This window comes from Brachypodium distachyon, chromosome 4, assembly GCF_000005505.3.
Source record: "Brachypodium distachyon strain Bd21 chromosome 4, Brachypodium_distachyon_v3.0, whole genome shotgun sequence".
Classification (NCBI taxonomy): Eukaryota; Viridiplantae; Streptophyta; class Magnoliopsida; order Poales; family Poaceae; genus Brachypodium; species Brachypodium distachyon.
In genome coordinates this window covers 15,886,090-15,900,366 of record NC_016134.3, presented here as the reverse complement: position 1 = coordinate 15,900,366, position 14,277 = coordinate 15,886,090, and the positions used below count along the sequence as shown (strand labels likewise).

General features: G+C 45.2%; 1 long non-coding RNA gene across 1 annotated transcript; it reads right to left on the bottom strand.

Moving 5' to 3' along the window:
- Positions 1-8,390: 8,390 nt before the first annotated feature.
- On the bottom strand, positions 8,391-9,828 carry LOC112268801. Its single transcript, XR_002960279.1, has 2 exons — positions 9,698-9,828; positions 8,391-9,469 (listed from the first exon to the last, which is right to left on the bottom strand). It is a non-coding gene; the product is annotated as an uncharacterized LOC112268801 (long non-coding RNA).
- Between the last annotated feature and the right edge of the window lie 4,449 nt (positions 9,829-14,277).

Sequence of the window (14,277 nt, the reverse complement as noted above, 5' to 3'; positions counted from 1 at the left end):
GTTTTGTCATAAAAAACCTGTATCTTTGAGGATGGCTTATAATATGTGTTGTCGTACATTGCTTCACTAGCACCATGAGTGGACAAGGACAACGAGGATCTATAAGTTGTTATTTAGTTTTCTTCTTCTTTTTAACCAAGTAAGCCACCCGGCATTTTCCATGCCTTTTCCATTCAGGGTTGCCTCGTTCTCAACCTTTCCCCTTTCGTGACTTTCATCCTTTGGTTTAAACTGCAATGCTCTCAAGATAACAAAGATAACGCACCAACGAACGCACACATCACTCACATCACTATATGTGAACACGTCTTCTAATCACATTCACTTTATATGGGATGGAGGGAGTATACTAAAATTGATGTCAACACGAGATAAGCCTGCAAGGTCTCGCTTATAAGTTGTTCCTATCAAACATACCATGCGTGCTTAACAGCGAGCAAGAAAGATCTAAAGCATAATTAGTGAAAGCATGACTTCACGTCTCTACCGTCCTCGATCTGTTTAGGAGTTACCATAATTATATTTCCTCTCAAAAGAAAAGTTAGTTCCCGGCTTAGCATCCTCACTCGATCACACATTTGTCGTACTAGTTAAATGCCAGTGCGTTGCAACGGACAAATAAGGATCTATCGTTTAATAAAAAGAATAATGAAATGATTAATGTGTAGTCACTATTTATCAGATAAGTCTTATGTACATGTACACACTCCAATTCCTTGAGACAACGTGGGAGAAAAACAAATAGTACAATCAACATGAACAATCTAGGTATAAACTCTGTTTTGAGAATTGTAAATATCACTTACGGGTGCAGTGGCTAGCAAAAGAAAAAAAATACATGAAGAACCCAAAAATATGGCTAGATTAATTACAGGGATATCTACAAATCGATGACATATACAAATTTTAGTTGACTGCCCCGGTAGATCTTCTTTCACAGTCAAGCTTCCAGATATTTCTGTGGTGTGTTACTGCAAGTAGTACGCGTCAAGAAAATAAATTTCAATTGTGACATAGTTCCAACAAGGAGGCATTTTAATGCATTATTTACATAACTTTGTTCACTGGAAATCAAATTCTTTCAATGTTTAGATTGCCTAGTTATTTATTTTGTTTTAAAATTTATATAATCACTCATACGATTGTAGTCCCCATATGCGGGGGAAATTGTTTCAGGGCAAAATAAATCTATACCTCAATGTACAATATGGACCTAACTTCATAGGGCAGAATGGCATGTTGCATGCTCGAAACTGCCATTTCCTCGACTTTTCACTCCAATCAAACTTGCTCGTGATGAGCGGGTTCCTGTAAAATCTTGGAAATGCAGGGCATACTGAGAAATTAAACTTTTTATGCATATTAAAAAAACAAATATGAGACTACACCATAAAATGATATCGAAGCAAAAGCTAGCCTGCTGTCTTTCTAGCTTCAATTCTTGAAGGTACATGCACTCCCTTGAAACCTGCTTCAGCGCTCTAGACCAAGGAACTCATATTCGCTTATGAAATTTTCAGCAAGCTTGGCTATAGCAAGCAAGTTGTAATAGCCATGTCTCACTATTTTCTTGTTTTAACATGCCTAATTTTTTGAACCAAATGCTCAGAGTTCTGGTATTCAGAAGCTGTAGTAGATTGCGGAGGTTTAGAGCGAGGTACAACAACTACACGTGAGATCGTATTAACAAATGTTTTTTTTTCTGCCCTGCAAATCACTTTTGACTGATCTGACATCTCCAAAAACTTCAGATCTTCAGGGAAAGCCATCTAGAACATGTGTGGTTTTCTTAGTGTCAATGCAGGTAAAGATGAGATAAAATACCACAAGTGAACACTATCTTATTGGCAAGCTGATTGGATCACAGCTGGCATGGAAGAATGCGTTCACCAGACAGAGTTAGCCAAAATTGGACACTTTCAAGCAGAGAGATGCACAAACGTTCATCGATGTCATTGTAATTATTGGCTCAATAGCAAAATCGGATTAACTGAATAAACCAACAACCTCACAAGCACATGTCTTATCTGAACCTCAACATATATCTACAACTGCATTGTCAGGTCCAAGGTCTAGCCTACACTTACATCTCTACCAAATAGCAATGTATAAGTAGTTCAGGCAGATTCTCCAACTGATGTATTTATCTTTTCTCATTAAAAAAAAATTGAACGATAATGCAAACACCAGCGAAAATAATAGTTTAGGATATAAGTTTGAAATTTATACCTGATTTGTCACAAAGCCTTTAATCACCTCCACATTCATGTTGTTTTCCTGCATTTACAGAGAAGGTTATTTCCGGGAAGCCTAAAATAATCCATGCGAAGAAATAAATTATAAACTTAAAAGTCAAATCAGAGCTATGTGCCTGGTGTTCCAAGCATCGAACATATGGTTTGGAACAGAAATAGAAAGGAACACGAACTTGTTTCATGACAGAAAAATTAAAAAATTCTTAGTTGTGGGTTTTGATTCAGTTTCTCTCTTTGAGCGAATGTCTGATGCAAAAACAATATAAATTCTGAAGATTTCTGATGCAAAAACATCGATATTAGCACTACATAAGCAAACTATCATTCAAAGTGGAGAACAAATGAATCTTTGGAGCCTAAATCTGGGAGTCTAGATCTGAAGAACCAATTGCACCAGACGCCAGAACAAACTACCAATATATCAGGTCTAAAATTAAAGTTGCAAATTTCTAATGGCATCACGATGCAGTGGTTCTAAACAACGAATTCATGACTTACAATATATTGAAGACTCTAAACATTTTTTCTTCAGAGCCGGAAGCGTCTTTTTACAACCTGCAAGCCCAAAACAATAGAAAGAGGCAAAATTAGCATGTTATAGTAATTTGCAAGCTTCATCCTCAAAAAAAAAAAAAGTATTTTGCAAGCCCAAAACAATAGAAATCCTGATAGCAAATGATAAAATTGGACCTCGTAGTCAATATGCACCTGCCACCTACAATTCGCTGTATGTAGCCCAGAAATCCGATTTCCAGGGAGACTATATAATAATCTCGATGAACCTCTCAACCCAAACCAAGACCAATTATTCAACCCCAGTGCTCCCTCATGAGCATTACTAATTAATCAATCAATTGTAGCATCCATCTTTTGTAATTTCACTATATGCGGCGATGCCCCTGCGGCGGCCCCTCCCTCTTCTGTTGTTGGCTCTCTCTCCTCTGTACCGTGTATCGAGCGCCCGTGGAGAGAACGAGAAGAGAAAGGAGAAGGTCGAGGGTTCGTTCGGGGCTCAGCGGTGGCAATGCATGTAATTTCTGGTTCGCATGCGTGGGGTCAAACGGACGGTCAGACAGACGAACGTACGTACCAAACTCGAGATTAAGTCCTAGTCTATTATCTATTACAATATATTAAATTGGAATCGGTGGTGATGGGTGGGCGCCGTTGGTCGGTGTTGGTCGGTCAACTTCGTTAAAATTACAATCAATATGCCACTGTCCCTTATTTTCTTTCCCTGTCTTATTCACGATTTCAGTAGCAAAAATTCTACGGTTTAGATTTACCAAAAGTTATCGTACGGTTCAAATTTGTCACAACATAATACGAACAGTCCTAAAATAAATCAATCTCCTCGTATCCATCTCAGTATGGAAATCAATCCGAACCCAAACAAAAAATCTCGGTATCAATCTCAGTATGAAAATCAATCCAATCGAAAAATCAATGTCCAGACTTCGCCTCCACCGACTCGTGCTTGATACAATTTTCGTTGTTCCGTAGCATCGCACGGGTTCTTTTGCTAGTAAAAAATAAAGAGTAAAGATAAAGACAAAGACCAGTAGCAAGGAAGACTCAGGACTCCCATGATTACGGCTGAAGAGTTGTTTGTTAGGCGATCCGTAACCGATTTGTGCATAGATGATATATAGTATTTCTGTAAAGATTAAATAACACAGGAGACAACAAATACCTCTTCCACGGCAGCAGTTTTGTAGTTCTTTTCTGAAAACGTTTTTCTTTAGGCAGCATTTTGCGGTGGTGACGACGCTCTTGGACCGGGGCAGAGGGTTGTCACCAAACCGTCTAGAGCACGGAAATTCCACCGCAAATACACCGTCTCTGGACAGGCCGGTAGGTTTTTTTGTTTTGGGAAAGGCCTTTTTTTTTAGCGAATGTGGGCAAGGCCGGTAGGGCGGTAGGTAGTATTTCCAGTCGAGTTCAATTGCGCGTTAATATTATTACCCCACGAGCCCAAGCCACATGCAAATGCCACAGCAAAAACGGAAACTCCGCGTGGGCCGCGCGCGCGCTGGGCCTGAGCCAGGTCGCTGTCCAAGGCTCCAGTTCCGCTCTCTCATTACCCAAACTGTCCACAATGATTCGCGGCTCCTTTTCCCAATCTCGTGCCGCGCGCCATCGTCTCCGGCCCAGGTCTCATTCTCACGATCTCATCTTCCCCCGGAAAGGAAAGCCACCTCGCTTTGATCTGCTGACTGAGGGTGGGTACGTCGCCAGGGTCGTGACATGTGTCCATGGTGATAGCCGTTGGCCGATGAGGTTGCCGGCCGGGGCCAAGGAAAGGAATTAAAATGCGCGTTGGGGCTGGGCGAGTACGTGGTTACGATCCGAGCAATCCATGACACTATCGGAGGTTCGGTGCATGCATTGGCTAGCAGGCTAGTGAAAAGGGCAGAGGAAAAGAGAAGGGCCACTGGTGTACTACGCGCTGTCTGGAAATGGCAAGGGTTTTGGTTTTGGACGGCGGAGTCGATCGTGACTATGGCTGGGGCCAGGCCTTGTCTCTTGCTATGCTTTGCTTTTTGATCTGCAGGTTTGGCCGACGTTTCCTTCATACTTTCAAGACCCCGCTTGGGGTTCAAGTTCACGTTCCGGTGAAAAAGATCATGCTGTCTGGGATAGAAAGAATTCTGAAGCACAAGTTGGGCTTGCGTTGAAGTTTGCAGAATCATGTTGGTCAGGTGACATATTCGTTCCTAGTTTGCGGGATGGATTACGCTGGGATATAGCCTCTCGTTGCTATCTGTAATTTTCGTTTCGGTTTATGCTGCGCCTTACCTGGGCCTAGCGTTAGCTTTTGGTTTCGCTTTTCTGAACCTGGCGTGTCTTTGCTGCTGGAGCTAGCCAGCAACTTTGTTTGTTTAACTTTGTTTTGTTTTTCTTGAAAAAACCTGGATTTGTTCCGTTGTCATCAGCCGGTAATGGAATCCGATCCTTTTGGATCGTTTGGAAAAAAATATATAGTCAATGAAACAGAGTTGCTCCGAACCCGCAGCCGTAGAGCGTTGCAGGCCAGTGAGAAACCACTTTTTCGTTGTTGTTCTTTTCTTGTTTTGACAGCAACTGTTTTTGGTTCTTTGAATAGACTGCTGTGTACGGAGATTTCTAAAAGTATTTTCAGCAGCGGTCCTTAAAACATGGCCCCTATTTGTTATTTAGGGCGCTTCTTCTTAAATTTTTCAGTCCTTATTTCAACTCAATCTTCAGCGGTAGCCCCTAAATATCAGCCCCTATTTACTTTTGCCGGCAGGTCGGTTGGTGAGGAGGCGGCGGCCGGCGACGAGGTGGGAGGTGGCGGTCGGGAGACAAGGAAATAGCTGACGTGGCATGGGAGAGGATGGAATAGGGCTCTCTTTCCCAGGAACGAGGGCCAAGAGGTTAAATCTAGGGGTCTTTTTTACTTTAGGGGCTTAAGTAGGGGCCTGTTGAAGGCGTTTTTTTGGCTCCGGATCCCTAAAAAGTGAGTAGGAGTCCTGTTGAAGATGCTCTAAGGCCTTAGTTTGGTGTTAGTGTATTTTTTAGTTTTAGTCACTGGTGTTTTGATATTTGAGGGTTTTGGATGTTCACTCAAAACTTTCAAAAACCCAAAACACTAGTGTTTTTTAGAGAAACACTTGTATGAGAACTGTTTTAATTTGGATGAAAATGGAGTATTTTGTGAGAAAAAATTAGGAATAATCCCCTCTAAAGACTTTCTACGAAAAATCATTTGGAGTTTCTAGTGTTTTCATTTTGGAGTGGATAATATTTTAGAAAACACCCAAAACTCTAGTATTCCCTCCGTTCCATAATTTTTGTCAGAATCTTACATGTACTTAGACACTTTCTAGAAATAGATACATCCATTTTTGGACAAATTTAATAGAAAAATTATGGAACGGAGGAAATACCAAACAAGGCCTAACGTACTTTTTTTTTTATAGAGAGGAGATCTCTAACGTGCTTGGGACAAAGAAAAATATATGTTTCTGTTGGGCCTCAGTCTGCAGCTTTCTCCAGCCCGCAAGGATTAGGCCGTCCGATGTACTACTTGGTTCACTCTGTGGGCTTTTCTGCTTCCAGTTTAGATTTTCCCTTTCCAAGTTTTCTCGGTGTTTTCCTGCTGACTCTAAAGAAAGGTACTTCCCGTTTCAGTTTGTTTGAATTGCTAACCACGTTTGCCTCGTGCTGGTATTTTCCTCTTCGGTTGGTTAATTCCAAGTAGTTCAGAATTCGGGGTGCAAACATACGTACACGTTGCTCTCTGAAACTATTCTCTTTCTGTAAAGGCGATCTGCTATTTCATTGAGAAGAAGGGTGAAGAAAACAAACAACTCTCAAACTGTTTTGACTCGCTTTAATCAATCAATCTCCTCCTAGCTACTACACTTCCAGCACGCATGAAAGGGTCTCCGTGGTTCTAGGTAGACCAAATATGACCTTGGAGAGGTAATTGCATGAGCATTTTAGTCCAACAAATTGCAAAGTGATCAAAACTAGTTCTACAAGTTGAGATTCGGATTGCTTAGAGGTCCAAACCAATCCGGTGTTGACACGTGTCCTTTTTAGTTAGCCCAATAGTTTGTGTTTTTTTTGCTGAAAATCCCTTGCGGTCATTAAAATTGGTGCGCACCTGAAAAATTCGGCTGCGAGCTCCTCCTTGGTGTCTACGACCACCACGCTTGCCGCCTCCAACGACCACCACGTGTGCTCCGACCTGCGTGACATGCTCGCCGCCTTTGCCGCCATGTCCACCAAGGAGAACTCTATTGTAGTTCTTCTCGGATCATCGACTCTAACCCGAGCAATTTTCTCTGCCAATTCTTCAGGTACGCACACGACAGAGTTCGAGCTAGATGGATTCATTCCATGGGGATGGAGTTTGATTGATTGATCAATTTTTGTTGGGGATTATCGAGAGATAATTAATTGTACAAATTGTTCCTACCCGAGGGGCCTTTTTGCAAAATTTCCACGGGCTTCATGTTGCTGCCACGTGTTCATTCGGACTAATGGGACTAAAGTGCTCCCGAATCTCAATTTATAGGACTAGTTTTGCTCACCTTACAACTTGTTGCACTAAAATGCTCCCATCTCTCAAATTGTTGGTCCAGTGGTGCAATTACCTCGACCTTGGACGTCACTTTTAGGGATGTAAACGGATTGGATCGGATAATACCTTTTCCATATCCTTTACCATAATTTTTATCGGATTCGGTGCGGACCGGATAATGGCCGGATGCGGATTCGAATGCGGATTATATCGAGCTATGGATTCGGAGCAGACTCTCGGATCGGAAAATGACAAAAATCATCAGATAAATATGTGTAAAAAGACTTAATTTTCTTTTCACCTTGTAAACAACATGAACAAAATACTAGAGATAGTGGCCAAAGAATTGTATTTGCTAAGGCTGGTCATAGTGGGTGGTAACATAAGCTAGTAACATGCATATGTTACTAGTCTATGTTACTACTTCAATAGTGGGTAGTAACATATTTGTGATAACATAGAAGTCTCATTTATTAGCTTTATAAACTCATTGTATCTTGGGAAGTGTGATGTGATGATAACATATCTAGTTACCCCAACCTTCTGATAAGGGCATCCCTAGTCCTTTGTCATCTTTGCCTAATGATGATCTTGTTGTTCACGATAAACCCAATGATCTACGTATTGGACCAATTACACGAGCACGTGCCAAGTTATTAGAACAACAGGTGAACTCACTCCTAGCTGCACCTAATGTTTATATTGATGAGAATTTTATATTGCCTAAGTCTTTGTATTTTTGTGTAATCAGGTTTGAGGCTGAGACAACCGTGGAGCGTGGAGGAGAGGAGGCCGCGTGCGAGGATCATCAAGTGCTATTATCCAACATCAAGATATGCGCGAGGGAGGAGAGAGAGGCAGGCACACCACAAATGAAGATGGATGATATATAGAAGAGCAACTTGTGTGCAAGGGACAGCCAACGACAAGAATGATCTGCCCACCACAAGTTGAGTACAAGTATGAGGCACACCAGGACAGCCTACGACGAGTCCGACACGTCTAAGGGACGCCCGGACCTGCGAGTTCTTGTTTGTGTCAAGTCCTATTCAGATTGTGTCACGCGAATGACATTCTCCAGCGATTCACTAGACGGTATATAGATCCAATACACGAATTCACTCAGAGGAACGATGAATTCGGAGGTAGAGGAGAGAGTTACAGAAGAACATGCAAGAGAGTTCTAAATCTCGATCGCTTCGACATCTTGGAAGGAGACGCCTAAATAGCTGGCCGATGACATCACCGATAAGTTGGGCTTCCTCAGTCTCGATTGATGGGCCTTCTTTGGCGGGTGCTTCTTCTGGGCTGGGCTTCGCTGGCTCCAGGTGGCCCGGGTGAGTCACAGTTCGTGACAATTCCCCCTCCTTTAGCACTGGCGTGTCCCCAAGCCAGGACAGACGGGAATTTATGGCGCGTGTCCTCCAATGATTCCCAAGTGGCCAGTTGAGCTGGTAATTCGTGCCATTTGACCAGCACTTGAGCAATAGTGGCTGCACCTTGCTTAACCAGTCGACACTGGAGGATTGCTTCAGGAAGAGCAATATGGTCAGGATCGAAACAAACATCAGGAAGATCTGGACATACCTCAGTGGCCGGTGGAATAGCTAGCTTCAGAACAGAAACATGCACCACTGGGTGTATTTTACTACTGGTAGGAAGTTGTAGCTTATAAGCCATCTTGCCCGCGCGTTGGATGATGCGAAAAGGTCCAAAATATTTGAAGGACAACTTCTGATTACTGCGGCAAGCCACCGTCATTTGAACATAAGGCTGTAGTTTTAGATAAACCTGATCACCAACAGCGAACTCACGTTCAAAACGGCCTTTATCAGCTTGAGCTTTCATACGGTGTTGAGCACGCAGCAAGTGATTCTGTATCACAATGTTCATGTATGCATGTTCCTTTAACCACATTTCCAGATCTGGAACGGCAGTAGCTGAGGCAGCATTTACACCCAGCTAACGTGGGGGGTGACCATATAAAACCTCATAAGGAGTAGTAGGAATTGCAGAGTGGTAAGAGGTGTTATACCAGAATTCGGCAAGAGGTAGCCAATGACTCCACTTGTTAGGGCAGGAATGAACAAAACAACGCAGATAAGTTTCCAGGCATTGATTCAGGCGCTTAGTCTGACCATCTGTCTCAGAATGTCTAGCACTGCTCATATTCAGAATTGTGTCAGTTAACTTAAAAAGTGTTTGCCAAAGATGACTGGTGAACACTTTGTCCGATCTGAAATGATTGTTTCTGAAAGACCGTGTAACTTGTAGATGTTGTCAACAAAGACTTGGGCAATATGAGGAGCAGTGTAAGGATGTTTCAGAGGAATGAAATGGCCATATTTACTGTATTTGTCAATGACAACAAGGATTGAGTTGTAAGAACCTGACACAGGTAAGCCTTCCACAAAGTCCATGCTAATAATGGACCAAGGTTGTGTAGGAATAGGCAGGGGATTGAGCAAACCAGGAAGTTTCACATGTTCAACCTTAGCTTGTTGGCAGATGGAACATTGCTTGACATAAGCATCAACATCCTGTTTCAGATGTGGCCAAGCAAACAGGGCTTTAATTCTATGGTAGGTAGCTGTGGATCTAGAGTGACCACCAATACCAGTAGAGTGTAAAGCTTGGAGGATATTGTTGTGGGCCTGACTGTTTGCACCCACATAAATTCGACCTTTATACCTGAGTAACCCATCCCGTAAGGTGTATCGGTCATGAGCTGCAGGGTTAGCTGCTAGAGCTGTAATTAAGTCTAAGGCCACTGGATCCTCTTTGTAGCCTTCAATTAACTGCGTTGTCCACTTAGGAATACAAGTGGAAATAGCATTTGTTTCCACTACCTCAAAGCATCGACCGAGAGCATCTGCAACTTGATTAGTGGATCCTTTCTTATATTGCAGTTTATATTGCAAACCCAACACTGTGATAAATGCTTTCTGCTGAATAGGAGTGGTGAGTCGTTGATCAGCCAGATGTGCTAAACTTTGATGGTCAGTCCTGATAATAAATTCTTGATGTTGCAGATAAGGTCTCCATCTTTTAACTGCCATAAGCATAACCATACACTCCTTCTCATAGGTGGACATTCCCTGAGTTTTGGGCCCAAAGCTTTACTGAGAAAGGCCACAAGGTGACCTGCTTGCATGAGCACAACACCAATGCCATTCTGGCAAGCATCTGTTTCAATGACAAACTGTTTAGCAAAATCAGGTAACTGCAGAACTGGGGCAGTGATGAGAGCTTGCTTGACAGCGTCAAAAGATTGTTGAACCAAGGTTGTCCAAGCAAAAATAGTGCCCTTCTTCAACAAATATGTCAAGGGACGACTGATAATACCATAGTTCTTTATGAAACGCCTATAATACCCTGCCAGTCCTAGAAATGCTCTGACTTGCTTTATAGTAGTTGGTGTTGGCCAAAGCTGAACTGCAGATATTTTCTTATGATCAGTAGCAACTCCATGGACACCAATAATGTGGCCCAAGTACTCCAATTCTTGCTGAGCAAAGGAACATTTGGAGTATTTGACATAAAACTGATTGTTGGTTAATGTGTCAAACACCTGCTGTAAATGCAAGAGATGCTGGGGACAAGCTATTACTGTAAATCAAGATATTATCCACAAAGACCAGGACAAACTTCCTACTGACATCTTGGAATATGTGATTCATAGCAGCTTGGAATGTTGCTGGGGCACTAGTAAGGCCAAAGGGCATCACCTTAAACTCATAATGGTCATTATGAGTTTTGAAAGCAGTTTTTGGTTTCTCCCCTGGAGCCATGCGAATTTGATGATAGTCTGAGATCCAGCTTAGTAAACCATTGGGCGCCAGCAAGTTCAGCAAGTAATTCCTCAACAACAGGCATTGGATACTTGTTCTTCACAGCACACGATATATACGGCCGGAGTAGTTCTGTTCTACCCATGATCTGATTTTTTACGTATATACTAATATACAGATGCAGTGCATCCATAAAAACGAACGCAAAACTCGACGAATCGCGCGCGTGTATACGTGGTCTCGACCTGCAGCATGCAGCAGGTCAAGCCGCCGGCGGTGTTGGCCACGGACGCACAGTGGCACACAGATGAAGTAGGAGTAATTAATTAACGATCGAAAAAAAAAATTCCCGTCCCTCACGTCGCTCTCGTGGGGGGCGACACGGGCGAACCCTAGCTGCCGCCGCCCCCGTCAGGCCCCTCCCCTACCTCCACCTCGCCGCGCCAGAGCAAGCCGCCGGACAAAGCCGGGGCGACGGACGGCGGCGGCGTGGCCGTTTTTTCTTCTCCGCGGTGCCCTCTCGTGGCTGGTGCGCAGCGGCTACCAGTGGCGCGGGCTGCTGGCGGCGCGAGCTCCCGCGGCGGCGGTCGGGGCTCCTCGGCGGCGTCTTCCCCTTCCTGGCGGCGCGGATCCGGGGCCAAGGCATGGCTGCGGCGAGCTGCCTCTGGCAGCACGCGATGGCCTGCAGCGGGCTGTGCGGCGCACTCTGTGGCCCGTCAGCTCGGTGGCCCGATGGCGCTGGGCAGTGAGCTTCGGCAGCTCTCACGACCTCGCGGTGGGGTGGTGTGGCAGCAGAGCAGAGCGGTTGGTGGCCTTGCAGCTGCCAGATCTGTTCCGATTGGGCAAGGTCCTGCTGATGGAGGCGAAGGTGGCCCAGTTGGTTTCGCATGGTGGGTGGCGAGGCAATGCCGGGCGAAAGCCATGCCTCTGGTCGCTGACCGGAGCCGGCAACGGTGACGCCCGCGGGCGCGGTCACCTTCTTTGAGGCGTCGTTGTGGCGTTGTTTCTCTCCAACCATCCCCGAGGTGAGCTTCGGGGAAACCCCAGGTTCATAGTTTTCTGGAGCAGATGATGGCGATGCTCGGCGTCGTTCCCCTCGTTGGAGGCATCATCTTTGGAGCTGACGCCGGCTGGTGGGACTCGTGGATGGAGGCTTGCGGTCGCGTTGCGACTTGTGTGGCAACGACAATGGTGACAAGCGGAGCAGGGTCTTGGCGTGGTCTTCTGCGTCGACCGTTTGTGGTCTTCTGTGTTTGTCCTTGCAGTGTGCTTTGTGGAAGCGGTGTTGTCGGAACTGTAGCTCTGCAGGGTTTCCTTCTGTGTCTGCTTGTGGTGAAGTCGGAGTCGCCGGCCAGGGGGCTGTTGCTGATGACGATGACGCCTTGGTGGACGTGATGTGGCCTCTTGCGGTTTGGCGGCGAAGTGCCTCGTGGAAGGTGGTTCCAGATTCGGCGATCTACAGCGCAAGGCTTGCCTTTCTCCCTATCGATGCTTGTCGTCAGAATCGGAGTCGTCTTGTCCTCGACGTGTTGGCCGGCTGTTTGGCATAGGCCGGCGTGGTCTCTGTGTGGCCATTGGGGCGTGGGTTTTTGTTTGTGGTCGTTTGTGGTGAAGTCGGAGTTGCCAATTTGTGAAGTGATGTGTGATGACGATGACACCTTGGGACGGCTCTGACAGTCCTTCTCCGTGATGGTCTTTTTAGAGTGTGTGCTGGTAGCCAGGTCGGTCAGTGTTGTCCACAATGTTTGTGGGTATATTGTTATGGTTTTTGCCTGATTTTCCACTAATTAACTGGATAACTCAATGGATTGAGTCCTAAGTACTCCGGTTTGAAAAAAAAATAATTAACGATCGAGACGGCAGCTACCAGCTGATGGCACGTGAACTCCATGCCGATGGTACGATAACCAAGCTCCACTGTCTGCAGAGATGCGATCCCTAGAGTAAGCCATTCTCGATCGATAAAGCCAAGAAGACGGATGGAATGGTCGAAAACCGCTGTGGAGTGATCGCCGCTTTACGGCACAATCTGATCGATACATATGCATGCCAACTGCCAAGAAAGACACGTATACGGAGACGGAGGCTGATCTGCTCGTCGCGGCGTCCACGCGCCCGTGATAAGCGCGCAAGCTGTACTGGCGAGCAGGGTGCAGCTACATGGTAGCTTCCTAGTGCACAGGCAGCAGGGTCAAAACAACAATTAATACATGATTATACCTAGTTTTTGACTGTGTACCAGAGATTAGCAGTGCACCAGTTTTAATGATTTTTGGTCAAAATTGCATACATTTTTGTGTGAATGTCAAAGTTGTGCACTTGGGTATTTTTTTTCTAGCTCCGCACTGCTGGCGAGTGGCGACGCATGTTCAGAGCCGCGGGGAACAAAAGTGAAAAGCCCCCGGCCGGCCGGCACCCCCTCGTGTGGACGGGGGGCGCGCACGAACGCGTTTGGACCCCGGATGCCGACGAAGGTACACGGCGCTGTAGCCAGCGATCGAGCGCGATGATGACCAAAGTGACAGACCCAGTGACCCACCTTCCTGCTTGTTTCTGCGTCCAAAAGGTTAGGGTCTCTTTGGATCACAGGAATCATAAAATATAGGAACATGAAAATACTGGAATAAGATGACATGACATGGTGAATCCAACAGGAATTGAAAACTCGGTATTTGATGATAGTAGATGTTGTTTGGAATTTGGCAGCACGCAGCAGTCGGTGTACACGTATGTAATGTAGTCACTGTGTACTTGCACACTTTGACAGTTGATACATTGCACTTATAGTCTTCCCAAAGGTTCAGATCAGATGTTCTCGGAGTTTGGGGGTACTCTCCTACCCCGTGAATCGATCGCGCGCCAGGGCACCGTACATCCTCAGAATGCCCATCGTTTCACAGCTTACCCATCTGAAAGACCAGGGGTGTCGATGAGACTGACCGGGACAACTCTAGTGCGGTGCGGTGCGGTGCGGTGTGTGTGTTAGTGACAGTTCAAATAGCACTGCAACCTTAGCAACAAGTTGGAATATGGCATTGTAGAAAAGCCCGTGTAGATTTCTGTTTTTGTTTCCGGGCCGGGTCAATCTGGGCCAACTAGCTTCGCCGACGAAAAAGGAGTTGCTGCTGTTTTTTCAGAGCTAGGCGCACGCTCTGCTAGTCTGGTGGCTACTACGTAC